The 15,062-nt window shown below is 37.9% G+C and overlaps 1 protein-coding gene across 2 annotated transcripts in view; it reads right to left on the minus strand.

Annotated features, from left to right (window-relative positions):
- VAT1L (vesicle amine transport 1 like) overlaps positions 1-15,062 on the minus strand; it is a 46,248-nt gene that overhangs the window by 4,369 nt on the left and 26,817 nt on the right. The window lies entirely within an intron of this gene.

Here is a 15,062-nt window from a genome sequence, read left to right on the forward strand (position 1 = left end):
TTTTACTTTCATTGAAAACGTGAAATATTTTTCTAATTGACCTATGATGGTTAATTATATCCTTTTGCTTTCCTACAGAAAGAATGCCATATCCAGGCAGTGGCTGTGATAGACCACGCTGGCTCTAATTGCATGATTGAGTATTTTTTTCTTTTGTCTTTCCCCACATTTTTAATTGTTTCTTTTAATGAATACTGTCTTACCAATACCAGACATTTAATAACTGGCACCAATTAGCCCATATAAAAAAGGAACAACAACTTCTTATGAATGCTCTGGAGAGGAGCTTATTTTTATATGCAGTTTTAGAACTCATGGGGTCTCAGTGTTGATGAACTGACATTGCATGTGTGTTTCACTGAATATCCAAAGTGAGGCATGCAGAACACTACTAAATCACTGGAAATTAGAAGATGTCAAGAATTCCTCACTGTCATGGTGGAAAAACATCAGAAAACTGAAAATAAAGGCCACAGAAAGGCTTTGCCATAGCCTTACCACACTATTTTTGCTGGCATAACAGGATATATTGAGGCAAGAAAGTTTTATGTTAATAGGATCTGCCATCTGTGACATAGTTCTACTGACTATTTTAAGAATAATGGCATAGAAGCTAGAAACAAAATGCTGACTTGGGAACATGTGGGGCCCACAGTACATTAAAAGCTTGAATTGAGGTCCATGCACCCAAGATCATTAGTGAATGTCCAATACAGGAGGTGGTATGACATTTCTGAAGACACTAAACAAATACAGCTTTCAAGCTTCAATTAAATTTAATGGATACTGGGCACAAAATGTCTTTACCATCTGTCAGCCTTATTCTGAAAGCTGGCTGCAGTGAACTCAATATTACAATTTTAATTTTACTGAGTGGTTCACTCAATTAGTAAATACCAGACATTAAAAAAAAATAAATCTGATAGAACAAAAGAAAAATTGCAATGATGAAAAAAAACTAATAAGAAAAAAAAAACTCTCTGACAAATTAACCTTGGAATACACTGTTGCATTAATTCAACTGGATAAAAGGTTGACTCTATATGTTGACCAAAAACCACAGTAACTTTTACTTAAACAATACCCATCTAAGTAACCCACAACAGCACTTCTGTAACATGGACAGTATTCCCTTAACATCCAACAATGACTCCAAAGCAGCAGCTATGTTATTTTGTAAATGTTGTTAGCCAAATCAAGCTTTCAGGAGTCTATAGCACAGCATAAATACACAGATGTGATAAAATTGGAGAAATCAGCAAACACATTTACCCATCTTTGAAATTTATTACCAGAACATCATGTAAAAAGCAAAGCATGCAACACTGATTTTAATCTGTACCATATTGCAGTTCACAAGGCAAATCTGAGAAAATGTGCTTTCCCTGCATTTTTCACAAGCATGGTATTGAGTTTAAGACTCTGGAGAAAGGTTCACTGGTTTCCAGTACACTTGTAAGTAGCTTGCAAATGTAAACAGCAGGCATTGGAAAAGGGAAAACACACTCTTTAACAATAACAGTGGCTACGGGATCCAGATGGAAACATTAAAATACATTAAGAAGAGAAAAAAATAGTTTGATTCAACATCAGCATCCTTCAGTGTCATTTTCAACTTGCCTACCCAGTTCATCAAATTCTATACCAATGCAATACCATGAGCTGTTTAATAAATGAGTAATTCTTCTATTTTAAAGTTTATGGCTGCTAATTCACTTATTCAACCAAGACTGCAACTGCTTGTTTCCCAACACACCTGAATATTAAAACTGTAGAGAACACTGTAGAGAAGAGAGCATTAAAAACTAAACAAGCATGGTTACAGTTTGCTGTTCTGTGCACATTCCAAAAGCATTTGCTTTTCCATGTGAACTTTGACAATTAGGCAATTCCTAATTTAAAGAATTTCTACTGGAATAAAGGACAAATTTTCCATTGCCCTTTCAGTATAACTCACTCCTTACAGTGGTTGTGACTGAAGTAATGCTAAATTACAGGAAATTATGCTGAGAAAGCCTAACATTCACATGATACGTACAATAAGGCTCTGCACTGGATTCTGAACTGTTTTTACACATTAGTGAACAATGCGAAAATACTTTCAAATTTCCACGTTATTTGTCTAAGGAAATTTGTCAAACTTATTGCTGAAAAGAAATAAAAGCCATGCAGTCCCATGAACCCAACATAAACTCTCCTAGGTAGCAAGAGAAGAAAGCAATTAATAATAGAAAAGAGAAATTAAAGGAACCAAAGTTTGCCTTTTCCCCCAAACACAATTCACACTTCTGCATCATATTCTTTTAGTTTGATGTATTGTATTTTTAAACATTCTCTGCAGCATAAATAGCTTTCCGTATCTTTTCAGTCTAATGAAAAATGGTAATAAACACAGGAAAAGGAATTTTCAAACCCAGTTGGAAACAATTTGCATTTGCTTTAGGGAGTATCCTTTCATAATTGAAGAAAGGATTTTGAGCAAGCGTGTTTCTCCCATCCCTTTCAGCCTTACAAGTAGCACAGTTGTGGATAATTTGTTAAATATCCCCACTGAGCAGTGACAATAAATCTGGTAATTAGGATCTATGTAATAACAAGTCACAGTTACGAGGCCCTGTGAGAAACACTCAAAACTCGTCTTCCACCATAACTCCCCAAGTGCCGCACGCTCTCTGAGCTCTGTGAGCACTCACTGCATTGTGCCAGCATTACAGGCTATCAAGCAGCTTTAACATCGCTTTGTAAATTTCATCCATTAACACACACTTGCACATTTAAATAGATGTTGTGCTACCAATACCCAAAGATAAATCTTCAGAGAAGTCTTGATACAAACACAGGCTAGAAAATGACAAAGGCAGCAAAGACAGCCTGCTGTGGGAAAGACTATTCAGTGGTATTTTCCTGAGGGGATGTTATGGCTGGGATCTCAGAGTTTCTCTTGTACCACAGCCATTTCTGTCCTACTATATTGTGTATCACACTGAGAAGAGCAACAATTACTGCCAACAGATCTTGGTTGGAGAGGAAAGGCATAAACGCCTTCACGTTGCTGGTCAGAAAATGTTCTATTTATGATCCATTTCTGTATTTGGCTCTTAAAAGGAACCAGTCCCAGGAGTAAAATAAGAGTCTGCAAAGCTGTGCACTGTATTTTTTGCTATGCCAATACAACACACTGGGGACTTTAGTCCCGTATTCTTAATACAGATGTTTAGTGGCTAGAAACAATAAATGCCATGGGTAGATCTCTTAGCGGGCCGTTAAAACACGATGGTTTTATCATCGTATGCAGTGCTGTTCAGCTCAGTACTATCTGCAATTTTATCAAAACTTTTAGTGAAGTTGCGCTTTTACTTTAGGAGAGCAAAATCTGCAACTGAAAGACACCAGTGCAATAGAAAAATGGATATTCTTTTACCTGCATGAGGTCGAATGCAGTTTATTGCCCAAGCTGTCACGGTCACAGTCTCATCTTTGCAGGCTTTGTCCTTAACCCTTCCCTCTTACCCAAGGCACATTTACCAGACAGTGGCAGAGCACTTGTACTTTATTTTCTTGAGCGTCTCCAGCAATAGTGATAACCTACCATACTCACCAACTGTTCTATCCCCTGTAGCATCACCTGCTGCAAAAGAGATCAGCGCCCAAATGTGAACAGTCCCCACTAGCAGACAGGCACAGTGGAACACAGCATTCGCTTTATGATCTACAATCGTATTTTTTTCTCTTATTATTTCCACACCTTCTGGTTCATTATCACTATTTATTTCCACAAATCATCTCAAGGAATCACCTTCTGTCCTCAGCTTACACACTGAAAATGTCCAAGCCTGCCAGCATGTCACATTAAGGCTGTTTCCCTCCAGCTCTCTAATATTCCCCTTGGAATATTAGCCTTGGAATAGCTTGGAATAATAAGCCTTGGTTCACCATAAGTTGGTTGTACATCTAGGAAAAGATAAAAAATTTTGGTTATCTCATGAGATCTTTCTAACACTCAACATGGCCTTTGATTTGGTGCTGTTCCACAAAATAAGTCCAAAATCTACTTTGGAGTGCTACTGCTTTGCCGGCAAGGAAAGCACACACACAAAAAATTGAAGCTTCTTTTTGAGAAAAATTTGAAATATTTTGTGTGTGGGAACAAATTTCACTCCCTGTTCCACTGGCACAATTTTCCTGACATCGCTAAGTTGCATGTGGATGAGAAGAGCAGCTGTTAGGAGGATGGAAGTCTCAGCTGATAAAGGAATATTACCAGTGATCAATCAGCTTCCACTACTTGAACATGCATTCTGTAAATGGCTCTTATCTTTCAAACACCTTTTTTTTTTTTTTTTTTTTGGCATGGAACAGTTTGGACATTTTGGATTTCTCCAAAATCAGGAGAGCATGAACTTCCCATCAGGAGAATTCAGAATTTTCCACGTGAAAGCCAAGAGAGCTTCCTCATACAACTCATCCTGCCCTGACACAAACAGCTAAACAAATAAGAAATTTAGCTCTGTGCAGGCTCGCTCTCTGACAGAAAGAAGAGCTGCTGGCAAAAACATTCCTTACCAATAATTAATTCCTCTGTATCTAACTGCCGTGTGTCAGCAGAGCCTGCAACTGCATCATGTCTGCAAAATCACATGGACAGGATCTCCATGGTGACAGTGTCATGCAGTGTGCAAACATCAGCTGGCTAGTCAAGGTTACTTTGGCAACCCAAGTGTCACAGGTAATGATCCAAATCTTCTTCAGATTTATGCTAGAATCGGCTGAATTAAAAACTTGTCTTTTTCTCATTTTAGGACCGGTTCTGCTCCATTGCTGTTTCATAACAGCCTCTATTTTCATGAGCTATTTCCATTAGCATTACAAACATTAATATCAATAGTATTTATTTAAGCATCATTTGTATGCAGTAATGAAGAAAAAGATGCATGCTGCAGACTATTCTAGCTGAGAGACCCCATAAGCAAAGCACTTCATACTACAGCTTTCATAAGTGCCATGAGGCAACATGATTTTTATTATCAGAAGCACTGCTGTGGTCTATTAAAGGCTACGCTGTCTTTAATATAAACTGTGAGCTGCATTATAATGGCAGATGCTCCTCTCGGATCAGAAGAATTTACCTTCATGTCACTGGCATATACAGGCTTCCACACAATGTGGCAGTCCATGCAAAGAAAAAGCCTATGTAGTTTCCGTCTTCTGGTTTATGTTTTTTAGCTTTTGTCTGTGGACAAAAGGACAAGGACAATAATTCCCGAGCTTGCTGGTAGCTCTGAGCAGAGCGAACTGATATTCTTCCCTATGCAGATTTTGCCAGTGCCAGGCCATGGGATGTAGAGAGCAAAAGTGTATCTTCCTTTTAGGCTGCATTTGCAACAGCCCTGTTAGTGTGGCTTGTGCTAAGATCAGGGACAGAAATCTGGTGCTCTGGATGCAGCCCTTCTGTATTGCACACAGTGAGCAGCTGCTGGGCTCCCCAGCACTACAGACTGCATCTGCCTGCTCCTCGAAGTGACTTCTGTCAAAATGCAGTCCTGTTGTCTTGCTGGCACATTTCCTCCTCCTCACATACTGACATGTCTCTCCCACGTTAACGCAACATGATTCAGTGAAATAATATTTCACTATGCCACACATTGAATGCTTTTAAGCTTTTTTTGGTGAGTTTGCAGTGTGTTTCTTTCTCAGGCTGTCTTCCATACAAGTTTCTGTAAAAGAGCTGTTTAAGTATGGTTACTGACAATCGACACAGGTATCTGGTCAAAAACATCCTTTTGCTCGCAGGCATTGTTTTGTCTGGGAGAGAGTACTGACCACAGCACACCTTCATGGGAACAACTTGCATTCGTAAGAGGAATATTCTGCTTGCACCACGTACCAAACAGCTAGCAGAAGAGTGCTTCTAGTACTCGGCTGCTGTGACAATAAATGTGGTATTTACAGGGCTCTGAATAGTCTCCACTCCTGCTTGTGTCAGTTCTTACCTCTGAAATCAAGGACTGACCATATGCAAGAAGACACAATGATCTTAAGGTACAGCTACAGGGAAAAAAGCGTGGAGAAAACTGAGATACAATCAAAATTAATTGCTGAAGTGCTAAGAAATTAGTATAGTCAGCAATTTTTTGATCTGTTTAGAGAGTTAGAGAACACGGGAGGAAGATAACTTGGGCTATGGAAGCGAATACATCACATCATCCTGCTAGTACTCATCTGAAACCAAGAATGATTTGAATCTGACTCACCTGTTTTCTGCTGTCACCCTGAACTTTTGCACCAGTGTCTTTTCCTGTATACATGCAAACAGAAGGTCATTTTAAAATCCCTTTCATTCCTCCATTGCTATTCGCAGCTGCAAAGAACAGCTCCAACATCCACTCCCTCCCGCTGCCCGTCAGCAAGGAGAGACCTTTTTGCTGGAATACCTTTTTGCCTCACTGTATGTTGCCATAGCAGCAAGACTAAAACCAGACCCAAGATGAGAAAAATGTCAAAGGAATAAAAACTGATGCTACAGGCAAATTCTGACTCAAATCCTTCCTTGGCTACCGAAGAGATCTGTTACATTATATGTTTTTTACATGGAGAACTACAGCTGCACAACTGTACTGTTCACTCTTGCCTTATTCCAACAAGCTCCTGCTGACATCAATGAGTATTTGTTTTTGTCTTGATGAAACTCAAAGAAAAAGAGATTTAAAGCCTCGCAATTACAGAATAACTGAACCAAATCTTACCAGCTTTTACTTATGAAGTCAACAGGAACAAAGCAGAAAAAAGAAAGAACCAATATCAAATTAAATATTCATAACTACGAAAATAGGACCTAGATTATAAATCTGGTGGGAGTTCTTCCTACACAGTAAGCAGGGGAAAAAAGACTTTGAAGTTGGATCCACCAACACAGAGACTTCTTCAACAGTTAAAGGCCAGCATTTCGGTTGTAAGACAAGTACTGTAGAAGGAACATCTCTATTAGACTATGTGTATTACCTTAGAAGAGCCTGCAGAACGATAAGGCAAGCAAATATTGATTTGAACTAGCACAGTGTAGCCTCTCATTATCACTTATTATTTGCATAAGCTTGAAGAAAAAGGAAATCTTTTGCAACAGCAATTAATACTGTAAAAAAATTACCTTTTTAGTTTCAAAGGGTGTTCTCTGAAGGGAGATTTGGTGAAAAAAATCCCCAGAACACAGACTAGAAGAAAAGCCACGTCTTGTGAATCAGCAAGAAGCTTTTAGAATTCAATGGTAGAATTCTTCAGAGTAGCAATAAAGCCAGAACTCCTGAATACAGATCTTCAGCCATCTGTCTAGTCAATAGCTAAATACAATCATATCAACTCTAGGGTGAGATTAACCAATCTGAAAGTGAGCACAACGTTATGTGGAAGAGACAGAACTACTGTGATAAAGAGTTCCCCAAACTCACTGATCGCTCCCTCCTGCACTGTGCTTCTGGTTTCTGCTATATAGTTGTGAGCCACTGACTCACAGCTGTTGCCTGAGTTGCTGGGATTGCTGATAGAAATTAAGGTAGCATGGCCCCAGATTTTACTAGCACATCAAAGCCCACATACAGGATCTTAGAACTGGTCACCTGTATTCCCTTTATTCTCTCATTCTGAGCAATAACAGGTTATACTAAGCTACAGCCAACTATTCACATAAGGATGCCCCAGATACCCCTGATTTTGGGATATTCAAAAGTGAAGTGGTTCACATTCCACTCCAGCAAAAATCTGGTTTGCTGTGGAGCAGCAGCAGTTCTTATGCTGTGGAGAAGTCCTTTGGCTGCAAAGGAGTTTTGGCAGCAGCAGACAAAAGAAAGAAGCCCTTTGTATTTGGTTAACATGGAGCAGTCTCTTGTGTAAGTGAAATTCAAATATGAAGTTCAGTTTGGTCCATTTCATCACAATGTCTTCACAATTTACAGCAGGAAAGTTTATGACATTTATCACCTTGCAATTAAAAGCAGATATTTTATGTTATTATCAATTATCGAGCTCCATAACATAAGCTTTTAAACTCTTGCCTCAGCCATGTTGCCTTGTGACCTCTTTGAAAAAATATTTGGAAAAAAACTGCACCAACCCACTAATATGTCTCATTCATTCTCTCTCCCATAAGCATCTTCTAATAGTTAAGAGAGTCATGAAACTCTCCCTCCTCCACTCCCCCTTACATACCCTTAATTACAAGCACACTGCTTTGTGAATTGTTGTCTTTCTAATTATAATGCCCAGATTGCAGAAGGTCAACGTTGTTGGTTTCCTCAGCACAGCCTTGCAGCAGCAATCCTGTCTGCTTGCTTCTCTGTGGGAAGCTGGCAAACAGAGATCTCTCTTCACACACAAGTGAAAGATTAGAGACAGCCTTTCTGGAACTGTATTGTTTCACAGCCATGTGAGAGCTCCAAGTCTGAAATACTTCCAGAATCACAGTGTTTCACACGCACTGTCTAGACATTTGCAGAACACTTTTCAGAGACAGAAGAATCTTTTTCACTATATTCCTAATTGCCTCCAAAAGCAAACTAGCTGCAAGGTGATCTAAGTCAATGCATGCCTTAACTGCCTCTGGGCAAATGGATGGATGTTGCCTCATGGAGTTAAAAACACATCAGCTTGCACCACATTAGGTGATTCTTCAGTATGTGCTTGCATACATACAGTTATGCCAGATGACAACTGAAATGAGAAACACTAAATTCTTCTCTGCAGGACTCCATCGAAGCAACACTTAGGACTGTCACTACTTTGCCTTGCAGTAGTTACCTTCCTTTAATACAAGTATGGAGAACGAATTATTCTCTATTCCAGAACTACAACATAAAATACTCTCAGACTTGGAAACTAAACTTACTGGTTACAAAATAGAGCAGACATTTAGACTTCTAGACAATAGAGATGTAATCATTAAAATGACTTGACACTATCATTTCCAAAGTCTGGGAAGCTCCATACACAAATCCACCAACTAGGATCAGATTACACGAGCACATTAATTTTGTGTGAAAAAACACAGAATTGTTCTTTCACAACAATGGATGCTCTCCAATAAACTCCCTCCCTAGACATTAAGTCAATTATGTAGATTCTTGAATCTCAGCGTGGTAAATACCAAAGGACTCTAAAGATCCAAATGAAAAAATATTTCTTCTCTATTTTCTTGTTTAAATTTTTTGGTTTCACGAAGTAGTGCCATGAGGATTGCAAATCTAATTACTCTTAAGTCATAGTCATATTTTTCCATTATTCAAGAAGCTCTCTAAGCCAGATCTGACCATTGGGTGCTGCTCTATACCTTCATTAAAATTCTACATAAGCGAAACCAAAAAGCACAGATATATTAAACTGCTTTACAGTTGTAATATTAGTGTGATTTGTGCTTATCCTCATCTTGAGCTGGATCAGTTAACAGTAAGACTGAAGTCATTCATCTACGTAAGATGAAAGGTATTTGAGTTTATTTTGTTGTTTACCAGACGAGTTTACAATACATTTTTCAGTCCCATTTGCTTTATTTGTTAATGTTTTTTATGGCACAGTTAAAAATTTTTCATTCTGAGACACTGTTAAAGGTTTTTAACCCTGTACCAACACAACTGATTTAGTTTACAATTTTAATGGCCATGCATGAATACTCATTTGACTTAGTATTACACTGACTGAAATCAAATTGCTATGCAGTCCATAAAGGCTTTGTGTAACATAAAGCATAAGGCTTTGTGTAACAAGATGCCACTCATTCAGCTGAAACAGCTTCTAATCTAATTCAATTAGGTGTTGATGTGCCAAAACTTCAAATGGTGTGTATGAGCTAGTTCAAGAAAATAGGCAAGAACTTCAAAACAAACAGTGAACAAACAACAAAAACAAACCGACCCAACCAACCAGCATTTCATGACTTCTGCTGAAGAACTGAAAGGTTATACCCGTTCTCTTCAAGAAACTCATGCAGGATGTAACCATAAAGGATAATACAATAAAATGTATGCTATTCCCAAGATTGGTGTGGTGGATTTTGGTTTTTTTTTTTGTGATGGTTAATGAACTTTACTATGTTACACCAAATGTGTATAAACAAAGATTTGAAGCTGCCTGTGATGAGCTAAGGCCTAGTTTCTTATTTTTTATCTTTTTTTTTTAAGATACAGTCTACATTCCCAAACACATGCACTTTAATACCACATCCAAAAACAGAACTTTAATACTCAAACCAGCATACTGAGTAAAAACAGAACAGCTGAGAGTCAGATGCTCAGCTGAAGACCCTGAATTATGTTGCCTATTTTATTTGAGTCAGTGATTATAATGCATAGATCTTCCCTACAAAGTATCTTTGTGTTCATTCACAGCAGGCTATACATATATGTGTAGGAACACTTTACTATCAACAATACATCTTCTCTGCTGCCTTGGTGTTAATTGATATCATTATCTGTAACAAGCAATAATATCATTAAAAAACTGCACTACCAAATAAAACTCCCAATTATCACATTAAAATTGGACTATATTACTCTAAGAGATGCCTTTAAGTGTAAGAGCAATTTTGCTCTTAAAACTCATCTATGTTTAAAATGATTAAGAAGGATTTATGAGCCATTTTCATTAGGTGAGAACATTCATCTTGATTAATGACTGTTATGCACCAACTTAAAATATTACTTTGGATCATTCCATTTTACTCAGGGTAAAATTACGTGAACCAGAAAAGTAAACTTGTTTCCAGTGAAAGCTCCCTACTGCACTCAGAAAAACAAAATAGAGAGAAGTAATGCTGAAAGCATATTACCTGCTAACGTCTATCACCGTGGTAATTTTGCAGTCTCACAAATCATTTCATTCTCTTCTGCTCTATTGAATCTTTCTGCTCACTATCAGCCATGGAAAATGGCCAGGGGACCAATGCTGCCAATGTAGCATCTTTTAGGCAAAATGGAGTATTTAAATATGAGTATAAAACAAGTGGCTTCTATTCTCTACTACTTCATAAAATAAAAGTTCCATAAATTGTTTTCAAACAGCAAAAGAAATCCCTGTGAAACTTTTTTTTAACATTTTGAGAATGGCTTAAATTCTATGGCATAAACAGTAAAAATGAACTGTAAAGAAAACACGTTTGAGTCAAACATCCAAGATAAATACAGAATATACATCCTTTTATCGCTCATAGTTCTGTCCTTGGTGTCTAAATATATCCACTGTGCTCTGGTGAAGCTCTCCTTAGCTAGGTCTCATTACTTCTTTGCAAGGGTACCATATCATCATGTCAGTTTAATACGCAGGGAACAGGTGCCAATTTGTTACTTAAAAGCCATCTAATGTACTTCAGTAAGCAGACTACTCTTGTAAAATATTGCTTCTTCACAATAATTAATCAGCAGCTTGCTCCATTTAACAGGTTTGTTTCTTCCAAGAAGTGACATACTAGTTTAACACACATACAATCTCCTGTTGCTAATTTAATTAAGTGGAAGCACGTGACTACTTTATCTTTAACAGTGCACACTTTCCTCAGCGGAATCTATCAGTGCTTTCCATGTTATTTCCTTCACTGTTTGTTTTTTTCTGCCTCACTTTATCCATCAGGAACTGAGTCTAGATGTTCTTTTCTGACCTGCCATTAGAGAAAGCCATTATCTCTGTAGCACATAAGGGCAAACAAAAATGGCAATCTGTCCTGACCCAAAAACACGTACCATGACTCACTGCTGTACTTCCAATTTCCAGTGTCTCATGTCTTCTAGAAAAGTACTTTCTGCCTGTGTATCTCCATACTTAATTAATTCTTAGCAGAGTGCTTACCAAGTAGATTAGAAAAGTACTGTAGCTGCGGGCTGTGTTTACGTTAATTGAAAGTTTCAGTCTCACAGTAGTCAGGTTCAGTCTCTCACTAGTCAGGTTCCAACTTTGTAACAGCAATATTTGAATACAGAATCAATGCTTATCAGAAATATTGCTGAAATAATTTTTCATGTCTGCTACTCAATTCCAAAACATTAAGATATCGTTCCTCTGCAACTACCCAGCTTACTGAAACGTGTATAATTCTGAAATGAGAGCCCCTAGTGCATGCTCTGAACCACAAAGGCCCTCAGTGATACTGAGACAGAACCGAGAGGCTTGGCTGCTGGAAGCCAGAACTGGCAGGCAGAGATGTCAGGCTAACCCAAGAGCTTTCCACTAACATGCAATATAACATCAGGCAAGTGACATCAGGCTCTGCTTTCTTATCTATCTATTAAACTAATATTCTAATATGAATATTCTCAGTATATGTAAAGCAACATGATGAAGACTCTAGATGGCAAATCTTTTTGTTTATGCACACAGGTAATTCAACTGGCAGGCTAGACAATGCAAACCATTTCAGAAGCTGTCAAGAAAAAAATAAAAAACCCACAAAATTAAAATAAATTACTTTTTTAATTACATTCCATTTATGTAGCTGGAATTTTACGCAGCGTTTACAAACAACATGTAACAATTGGAAATAACTGACTTCAGCATACATATTTAACAGACTTGACAAGTGAAGTACGAGTTCCCTAAAACGGCTCATTAACCCAACCCTATTTTGTGGTAATCACAGCTAATATTGCGTATCTGAGGTGTTACAATGGACTCATCCTTAAGGCTTTTCTTCTTTCTTCTATCTCATGCTTACAACAAAATCACGGTCATGTTACATTGCTATCAGCAGTGTGTGAAACCAAAGAAACTACTGGGTTATGTCACCACACAGTGATACAGCCAGGAAGGGCAGAAGGAATTAGGAAGTAATACAAACTCCTGTTAAACAGCATTGCGTGGGGAAGAAAAGTAAATTAAATTATATAGGTATTTGCTAGGAATTAAATTATTCGTCTAAGAGCAGCAAGGAGTCCATAATCAGGTATGCACAATGCTTTAGATGAAAAAACTGCAGTGCCTAATTAATCCACAGTACTTTTAAGGTATATTTTTTCCTCCAAAGTACAGCTTGCTCCTCTACACAATATTGCACTGAAATTATCTGGAGTTTTAATTAATATTTACTTAAGACTAAGTATCTTGGGGAAAAAAAAATTGCAGTCTTCATTAAAAATCACCGTACTCATGGCTCAATTTTCATAAATTTGGAACCTGTGTTCATTACATATAATCTTAATGAAGTAAACTTTAAGTGAAATAGCTTTCCCTTACTCTTCCCGTATTTTAAAATACAATTAATTGAGTGTAATTCAATCATGAACACAGAAGCAAGCTACCCTGAACTACTCAAGCTTTTTTTCTCCGTTTGCTTTTCCCACATTCATACTTTGAAACCTACTACATCAGTACCACACAGCTCCCTGAATTTCTGTAATCTTTGATACATGCAGGAAGCTTGTTTTAAATTTGTTGCATTGAGGCTGCATTTAGAATACTGTGTCCAGTTCTGGGCTTCCCAGTTCACAAAAAACAGAGATCTCCTGGAAGGAGTCCAGCAGAGGGTCATGAAGACGTTCAAGGGCCTGGAGCATCTCTCGTATGAGGAAAGACTGAGTGAGCTGGGTCTGTTCAGCCTGGGGAAAAGATGACTGAGGGGGAATCTGATCAATGTTTTTAAATATCTAGAGGGAGGTGGGAGATAAACGGATGGGGCCAGACTCTTCCCAGTGGTGTGCAGCAATATGACAAGGAGCAATGGCCTAAAACTTGAACATAAGAAGATCCATACAAACATATGGAAGAATTTCTTTAGGGTAAGGGGGATGGAGCCCTGGAACAGATTCCCCACAGGGGTTGTGAAATCTCCCTCTGTAGATATTTAAGATTCATCTGAATGCCTACCTGTGTGAGCTGCTGTAAGGCAACTGCTGTAGCAGGGGGGTTGGACTTGATGATCTTGAGGTACCTTCCATCCTCTGCAATTCTGTGATACTGTGACTTGTTTGTACACAGAGAAACAACAGTACTGTACAGATAAGGCATTTAAATTTACTTTGAGCTACAGATGTTTATTTTATACAGGCAAAGGGAACAGAATCTCACACAGAGGGAGAACAACGTTCTATGGCAGTGCAACGGACAGAATATAAGTAGAGCTAATACCTGTACATCAGAAAAGCTGTTCACGAACAACTGTAATTGTAGTGCTATCAAGGAAATATTTGTGCTATGAGAACAAGCAGACTTTGCATTCTAATGTTAGAGAAGTAATAGCAGCAAAGGAAACATCAAAATGTTTGTGGGAGTTTTCACTTCATGAAACATTATCCTTTTTGTGTATTTAGTGGTGGATTGTTGTTTTTTTTTTTATTAGGGAACTTCCATATTTATAATGATATTCTAGATTATTTTGTATGCTTAGAAGAGTAAATGCAGGATCTAAATGAAGCATTTGACTTCAAATATGGGCAGAGAAAGGTGTCATTTCTTCAAGTGAGGAATTTGTTTTCATCTAGCAGATAAAAGGAAAGTAACAGCTGCACAAGCCACTATTATAGTGTCACTACAGGAAAGGAAAACAAAGGCACAAGATGACACTTAGTATTAATAACAAGGTGCCAGCCTAATCTGATATTACCAGATTATCCTCTTACTATGTTAGGAGTTATTAATGTGTTGGTTTTCTCCATGTCCTCCCATATTGATACATGAAAGGCTTTTTGCCTTAAAGCTAAGATCACTGCAAGGCATGATGTGTCTTCGATGAAATTAAAGTCTCTGCCCCAGAGGAAGGTAAGGGGGTGTCACTCTTTTCCTAGCATGGGCCATATGGTTTTTCTTTTTTTCCTAGAATACTGTTGATATTTAAAAGCATGCACTGAAATTGATGCTAAACAATGCATTCGGCAAAAGAATAAAAGATTTACAATATCTGAATTCTGTTGTGATGGCTTTGCCCTCACCAAAACACATTACAGAGGGAAAGTGTTCTTCAGTCCTCTTTCTTGCCATGGGATTACAACTTGGCAAGACTGCAATCTTAGATGTAAGGTTTCTACTGTTTTCTTTTGCATGCTCATAACACTGAAAACTCATGCAGAAAATGGAAAAATATGTGAAAATTAAAACAC

This window comes from Tympanuchus pallidicinctus, unplaced genomic scaffold (genome assembly GCF_026119805.1).
Source record: "Tympanuchus pallidicinctus isolate F22 unplaced genomic scaffold, pur_lepc_1.0 scaffold22, whole genome shotgun sequence".
Taxonomy (NCBI): Eukaryota; Metazoa; Chordata; class Aves; order Galliformes; family Phasianidae; genus Tympanuchus; species Tympanuchus pallidicinctus.